Source organism: Salvelinus sp. IW2-2015, unplaced genomic scaffold (genome assembly GCF_002910315.2).
Source record: "Salvelinus sp. IW2-2015 unplaced genomic scaffold, ASM291031v2 Un_scaffold2971, whole genome shotgun sequence".
Classification (NCBI taxonomy): Eukaryota; Metazoa; Chordata; class Actinopteri; order Salmoniformes; family Salmonidae; genus Salvelinus; species Salvelinus sp. IW2-2015.
The window spans coordinates 108241-116313 of record NW_019944266.1 but is presented as its reverse complement, the minus strand read 5'-3'; the positions used below and the strand labels follow the sequence as shown (position 1 = coordinate 116313).

Genomic DNA, 8073 nt, shown 5'->3' with positions numbered 1-8073 from the left:
CACTTCAATTTCCTATTCTCCCTCTCCTTCACTCTACTCTCCACTTAATTCTCCTATTTCTTTCTCCCTCTCTTCACTCTCTCTCCACTTAATTCTCCTATTTTCTCCCTCTCTTTCTCCCTCTCTTCACTCTCTCCTCTTACTCTCCTCTTTCACCCTCATCTTCACGTCCCCGCCCCCTGCCTCCTCCAGTCATCTAAAATCTCTGTACTCGTTTTCAAAGCAGCTTTGTTTAAAACGATTTGAAATCGTTCCATTCAGATGATCTCTTCTTTTTTTTTGTGTATTTCTTCTCATATATTTCTCTCTCATTTTCCTTCTGTCTCTTGAATGTTTTCTATATTTCTCTCTCATTTTCCTTCTGTCTTCTTGAATGTTTTCTATATATTTCTCTCATTTTCCTTCTGTCTGCAGGAATGTAGCTGTCTCTTTGTAACTGTCCATTCTGTCTGCAGGAATGTAGCTGTCTCTTTGTAACTGTCCATTCTGTCTGCAGGAATGTAGCTGTCTCTTTGTAACTGTCCATTTTGTCTCCTCCGTCTTCCTGTTTTCTCCTCTCGTCATTGCCCTCTCTCTCTCCCACTCCCTCCCTCATCCCTTTCCCTCCTTTCTACTCCTTATCCCCCTCTCTCTCCTCCCCTCTCTCAGTGTCTGAGCAGGGTCCCCACCAGCGTAATCTATTGAGGGAGCTACTGAGGGAATATAACCGTATGGAGAACCTGTTGCCAACGACTCCTACCACTCACTGTCCGATTCTCCTACACTCTCTTACAAGTCATGAATGTGGTGCGCTACCATGTTCTCTTACCACACACATTCATATAAACACCACACACACACACACACACACACCACACACACACACACACACACACACAACCACACACACACACACACACACACACACACACACACACACACACAACACACACACAACACACTAATTTAACTGTCTTCATCTTTTTCCAGGATGAGAAAAACCAGATCCTCACCACTAATGCCTGGCTTCAGATGGTGAGGATGACCCTGCAGTGTGTGTGTCCATGCATGGGTGTCCATTCGTGTGTTGTGTGTGTGTGCGCATTTGTGGTTCTCCTTGCAACCTTAACAATTGATTAACTGATTAACTGGATTTGTATACAATGGTGACCACTACCTTCAGTGGAACCAGTCAGAGTACCCAGAGGTGAAAACCCTTCGCTTCACTACTGACCAGGTCTGGATACCTGATATACTACTGTACAACAGTGTGTAGGACACCACACCACACACACACACACACACACACACACACACCACTGATCTTTCTTTTTTGTCCTCAGTGCCCATGATAAGTTTGATGCCACCTTAAGAGCTATGTGCTGGTCAACTCTAGTGGATCTGTGAGTACCTACCTCCAGGTAAGTCTACAGATCAACCTTTCTCTTTTTATTCTTCCCTGACCTTCCCCTCCTCATTTTAGGATATTCACTCATAGTTTCACATAGACATACCGGTAATGCACTTCTTCTCTCAATGTCTGTTTCATCTTCTCCCTTCTCTCCCTCCCTCTCTCCTTTTTTCCCCACCTTCCCCCTCTCTGTCACAGGTATTTTCAGCAGTGCGTGTAATGTTGACGTGCGTTGGTTTCCATTTGACATCCAACGGTGTGAGCTGAAGTTTGGCTCGTGGACGTTGACGGCTGGCTTGGACTCCAGATGCAGGAGGCTGACCTGTCAGGATACATGTCCAATGGAGAGTGGACCTGCTGCGGTGAGAGAGCTCTGCTTGCCCCGACCAGGTTGTCCCTCCTCCTTTACCCCCCCCATCTTCTTTCCATCCCTCTTGTATCTCTCTCTCATTTTCTAATCTCTCACTCCCTTCTTTCCTCCCCTCTTGTAGGTGTACCAGGTGATCGTCATGAGATATTTTATGAGTGCTACAAGCCACTACGATGACATATTGATTCCCTACGCGGAGAACCTTTCTACTCTAACAACCCCTCCTCGTCCCCTGTGTTCTCATCTCCTCCTGACACTGCTGTTGTTCATACTTCCAGCCCGATCAGGGGAGAAGATCGGTCTGGGTGAGAGAGAGGGGAGGAGGATAAGAGGGGGAAAGCGGATAGGGGGAGATGGAGGACAGAGGAGGAGGGTAAAAGGGAGAGGTAAAAGGAGCGGGGATGGAAACAGGAGAGATGTGGCGGTGAAAAGGGGAGGGCTGAGGCGCTCTCTCCCTCTCTTACTCTCTCCTTTTCCTCTATACTTGACCTCTCTCTTTTACGTTTCTGTCGTCAGTAAATTCTGCAGTGTTCCAAGACAGAGATAGAGCTCTCCAAATTGAAAATAGTCCTCACTATTATCAAACATGTAAAGACATGAGATGCAGAGCGAGTCCAGCGACAATCAGCAGAGCAGATCTGCTGGTGGCCCGCCTCTGCCCCCACCACCACCACCCCAGCCCCCTTAACCTTCCCCCAGAGCCTCACCTCTCTGCAGGCCAGTCTAAGCCAGCTCAGCCAGCCCCTACCACACCCACCATCCAACCCAAACCTCCAGCCTAATATCCACCCTAACCCCAATCTCCCCTCCACCCCCCACCCTCAGCCCAATGGACACCGGCCCTACATTGGCTTCCAGAGTCCTCTTGAACCAGACCCTGCTGTCACCTGGAGAGGAGGAGGAGGAAGGGGTTCTGACAACCCAATCCTCCACCACCACCCACCCTCCTCCACAATGTTCGGCAGCCCCCCTCCACAACCCCCCACATCTCTGGACCCTGACCCCTCAGGCTCCAGCTGTGTGGAGGATGGGGCTGGAGCAGTCGGAGCAGGTACATGCCATGCCCAGGCCGGGGTGTTCCAGGCTGGGGTAGTGGAGGCCCAGCTTCAGGCCCTGCTGGAGGAGGTGCAGTTCCTGGCCAATCGTTTCCGTGAGCAGGACCGCAGGGTGAGCGTGGCGGAGAAGTGGCAGTTTGCAGCGGCGGTCATCGACCGTCTGTGTCTGGTGGGGTTCAGTGTGTTCAACATCATCTGTACCATCACAATCCTCATGGCCGCACCCAACTTTGTGGAGGCCGCCTCCAAGGACTTCTTCTGAGAAGGAGAGAGGGGGAAGAGGAGAGAGAGGAACAGGAGGGAGGGGGAGAGAGGAGAAAGGGAGAGCGGGGGAAGTGGGAGGGGGAGAGAGGGAGGCGCTAAGTGGAATGCAGAGGGGAAGAGGCGAGAGGGGAGGGAGAGCAGGGCGAAGGGAGAGAGTGAGCAGAGGGGAGAGTGGAAGGAGAGGGGGAAGAGGAGAGAGGGGGAAGTGGGAGAGGGGAGAGGGAGTAGGAGAAGGAGAGAGGGGAAGAGGAGAGAGGGGGAAGGGAGAGAGGGGGAAGAGGGAGAGGGGGAAGGCGAGAGAGGGGGAGGGAGAGGGGGGAAGAGGAGGGAGGGGAAGGAGAAGGGGGAAGAGAGGAGGGAGAGGAGGGAGGAGAAGAGGGAGAGAGGGGAGAGGAGGAAGGGAGAGGGGAGGAGAAGAGAGAGAGGGAGGAGGGGAAGGAGAGAGGGGGAAGAGAGGAGGGGAGAGGAGAGAGGGGAAGAGGAGAGAGGGGGAAGGAGAGAGGGGAAGAGGAGGGAGGGAGAGAGGAGAGAGGGGGAGAGAGGGGACGAGGAGGGAGGGGAGAGACGAGGGGGAAGAGGAGAGGGAGGAGGGGAAGAGGAGGGAGAGAGGAGAGAGAGGGGAGAGAGAGGAGAGAGGGGGAAGAGGAGAGAGGGGAAGAGGACGAGGAGGAGAAGAGAGGGGGAAAGAGGAGGGAGGAAGAGCAGAAGAGGAGGAGAGGCAGAGGAGAGAGGGGAGAAGAGAGAGGAGAGAGAGAGGGGGGAAGAGCAGGGCAGGAGAGGGGGAGAGGAGGGGGAGAGGAAAGGAAGAGGACCGTTGCTGAATTCCCCTTAAGGAACCATGGGGCCCTGTCGACTTCACCATGTGGACTGGACGACTTACCATGTGGAACTTGGACAGACTTACCATGTGGAACTGGACAGACTTACATGTGGATGGACAGACTTACATGTGGACTGCGACTTACAAAGTGGAACTGGACAGACTAATACCATGTGGAATTGGACAGCTTCATGTGGACTGGCAGACTGTACCATGTTGGAACTGGACAGTCTTACATGTGGACTGGACAGATATACATGTGGAATGGACAGATTACCATGTTGGATGGACAGACTTCATGTGGAACTGGGACAGGATTACATGTGGCTGGACAGACTTACCATGTGGAACTGGCAGCTTACCATGTGGAACTGGACAGACTTATCATGTGGAACTGGACGCTTTACCATGTGGAACGTGGACAGACTTCATGTGGAACTGACAGACTACCATGTGGAACTGGACGATTACATGTGGAACTGGACGACTTACATGTGGAACTGGACAGAGCCTTACATGTGGAACTGAACAGACTTACATGTGGAACTGGACAGGCTTACCATGTGGCAACTGGACAGACTTTACCATGTGGAACTGGACAGACTTACATGTGGAACTGGAAGACTTAACATTGTGGAACTGGACGTCCTTGAGTTTGCTTGTCACATCATGTTACAAAAGTGAACACTTGTGAATTCTACATGGTGGATGTTTTTAATACTGCGTTCATCTGAATTTTGCTGGCTAATGGATAAGAGTGTCACCTTAAGATTAAAAACGTCAGTATAAATAGATATGTGCCTGCGCAAATTCAAGAGTGCTTACTGTTGCGAAGGTAGGAAATGGTCGATTACAGAGGTGCGGGTCTGGGTCTTCTACGCTCAGTGGCAGCTAACTAGGGTGCGAGGGAGTTTATGTCCAATAAACCATTTTCGATGAAATTGGTTATGATGTTTTGTATTTTGTGAATAATTCATGGCATAGGGTTAAATGAAGTGATACGTGACGGTGGGAAATGGAGAGTTGGTCACATAGCTCAACCTGGGCTGGCCTCAGCTCAGCATGTCTTGCAGCCCAAAAGAACCAAACAAGTGGTGCCTGTGTGTGGATCTCTGTGTGTGTCGTGCTCAGAACCACACACAGACGTGTGAATTATTCAAAAACATGTTTTCATTTTTGGACCCTCAGATTCAGTCTGGCGCAAGCAGTTCGAAGAGCCTAGTTCTCTGAGGTTCGACGTCTTTTCGTGACATGCCCTTGCTAGATAATATTTTAATAAAGAATAACATATACTGGTTGTTTTCGACAGCAGATCTGTTCTGTGAGGCACCCTACATAGCGTCGTTCAGTTCTCTTTTGCATCTCAAAATAAAATTATACCTTATTTTCTACGATTCTTTTTGGTAGGTCTCCCTCCGTCAGAAGGAGTAGTGGCTTAACAAGGGACGCAGAGGAGGAGGTAGAGGACAAGGAGAAAAGAGAGGGAGAGAATCGAGAACCAAGATCAAGTCATAGCACGCAGAGAAGGATTGGACAAAATACACTCCATCCATATAGCCAAACTGGGCATGAAGACCCGAAGGAGAGGCGCAGAGGGAGATAAATTGGGGATAGAGAATCAGTGAGGGCAGAAGATATTGAGTGATAGCAATTTGTGATGTTATGGGGGAGAGGACGAGACGAGGAGGATGCAGAGAGGAGATATGATAGAACAGGGGAAATTGGGGGTACGTGGGAATAAAGTGTCTGAGAACGAAAGTGTGATAGTAATGAGAATCAGTTTTTATAAAACTGACGTGGTCGTATATGGAGAGGAGGGGGCGGGGGAGAGTGGGTAGATTCCTATAATCTGAAGCAGTACTAACAAACTGTCTTCCATTGCTCAAGTAGCTCATAATAGAGTAGAGATAGTGGTTCCATGATATTGATGTGTGGACAGAGAACAACAGGTTAACACAACGCAATTACAGCAGCCTTCATGAAAGTTGTTTCAAAAACACTTGAACGTTACTTTCTCGACACTGCTTGTGTTAGCAAGCTGTATGGAATAATCTAAACTATATTTTCTACACCATGCTTACACATTCTATCGCTACAAAGTGTAAACATGTTTTTGGATTATACAGCTGTGGAGGTCTCTGTCTAAGGGTGAAGTCGATCTATAAGGAGCTCTATACCATACAGAACTGGCTGTATTCATTTCCTAGTTTCCATGCTCATGCAGCAGTATGTTCAAGTTGTCTGTCAGTAATTCTAGTTCCATGCATGGAGTAGATGCTTTCTGTCCTAGTATGTATTCTTACATTGGGTGTCTGTCTCAGTGTCCGACAGTTGGCTGAGATCCTGTCCAGTTCCACATGGTTAAGTCTGTTAAAATCCAATTCCTACACTTGTGGATAGTCATGTCTCGGACTGTTCACATCTGGTAATTAGTGTCGTACCATCCACACATTTCGGTGTTATCTTTATCGTTTCTTGGTCCGATAGAATGTCACCACATGCGTTCAAGCAGTGTTCGTATTCCAGTTCGCCACGATCCAGATAATGTTTTGTACGAGTTTCATCTGTCTGCCATTGGAGATAAAGGTTCGCTGATACCATGTTTCCACATGTTTAACGATCTGTCCAGTTCCACCATGGTAAGTTGCTTGTCCCATGTTGCCAAGATCTGGGAAGTCAAAGTACTCAGTCTCAGGTTAACACACATAGGGGTAGTTGTTCCATGCTCTTTCAGGCACATGGTTTTTAACGCTTCGTTGGTCTCTAGTAGTTCCTACATGGTAAGTCCTCATGTTCATCAGTTCCACATGCGTAGTATGTTTTCTGTCCAGTTCCATCATGGTTAGTCTGTCTCACAGGTTCACATGGTAAAGTCCTGTCCAGTTCCACTGGCTAAGCTCTGATTCCAGTTCCACATGGTAGTTGTACAGTTCCACATGGTAGCTGTCCAGTTTCACCATGGCTAAGTCTTGTCCAGTTCCACACTCGGCAAGTTGTCTGTACCAAGTGTGGTTCCACATTGGTATAGTTGTATCCTAGTTCGCACATCTGGTTAAGGCCCCTAACGTCCCAGATTCACATGGTAATGTCTGTACTAGCCACAGTGGTCACTATTAAAGAATAAGCATCGGTCTACTCTTCTTCCGCTCTTGTTTTGCCGCGTGCGCTTCCACACCTCCCATTTACTCTTCTCTTTTTTTCCTTTTTTCCTCTCTATCACCTGCTTAGTATTTATTTCCCTCTCTCCTCTCTCCCTTTCCATCTCTCCTCTTTTCTCCTCCCTCCTCTTCCGCCCTACCGCTCCTTTCCCCCCTCTTCTCCTCCTCTCTGTCTCCCTCTCTTTCTTCTCCCCTCGTCTCTCATCAATCAGGACGCTTGTTTTTCTGGAAAATGTTCACTCTCTCTCGTTACTCACGTCTTCCTCTTTTCTTGTCTCCTCCTTGCCGGGGGGTGTAATCTTTGTCATACGCCACGTATTTCTCCTGTTCCTGCTTGGACCGTATCCTCTCTCATCTATGTTTGTCCGCCCTGCATTCCTCTTCCAGCTCCCTCAAGTTCTCTCTCTGCTTCTCCTCACTTCATCAGCCTCCACTTCAATCTTTGTAACTGTTTTAAAGTTCGCCATTGTCCTCATGGTGAAATCCTGAATTTTGTTTCCTTCCTCTCCACCAATCTGGGAGTTTAGGAGGACGCCTTGGTATCTTGGTAGTGGACTGGGTGTATTGATACACATCCAAAGTGTAATTAATAACTTCACCCCGCTCAAAGGGATATTCAAAGTCCAGAACAGACAATGGGAGGCACACAGTACTACAGTACATGGAGCCATGGCTACAACTCTATTCCACATCAGGTAACTGATGCAAGCAGTAGGATTAGATTTAAAAAACAGATAAAAATACACCTAATGGAACAGCGGGGGCTGTGAAGATACACACACAGGCACAGACACATGAAAGCACACACACTCGTACACATGGATTTTGTATTGTAGATATGTGATAGTAGAGTAGTGACCTGAGGGAACACACTTATTAATATGTTGTGAACAGTGTAATGAAATATGTCATTTAAGGTCATATTTTTTATTGTATACAACTACCTTAATGTTCTGGAATGCAGGAAGAGAAGCTGCTGCTTTGGCAGCTAATGGGGATTAATAAATACAAAAACA

General features: G+C 48.3%; 1 pseudogene; it reads left to right on the top strand.

Annotated features, from left to right (window-relative positions):
* Positions 1–3081, top strand: part of LOC112075069 (neuronal acetylcholine receptor subunit alpha-7-like) — an 8513-nt pseudogene extending 5432 nt beyond the window's left edge.
* The last annotated feature ends 4992 nt before the right edge of the window (positions 3082–8073 follow it).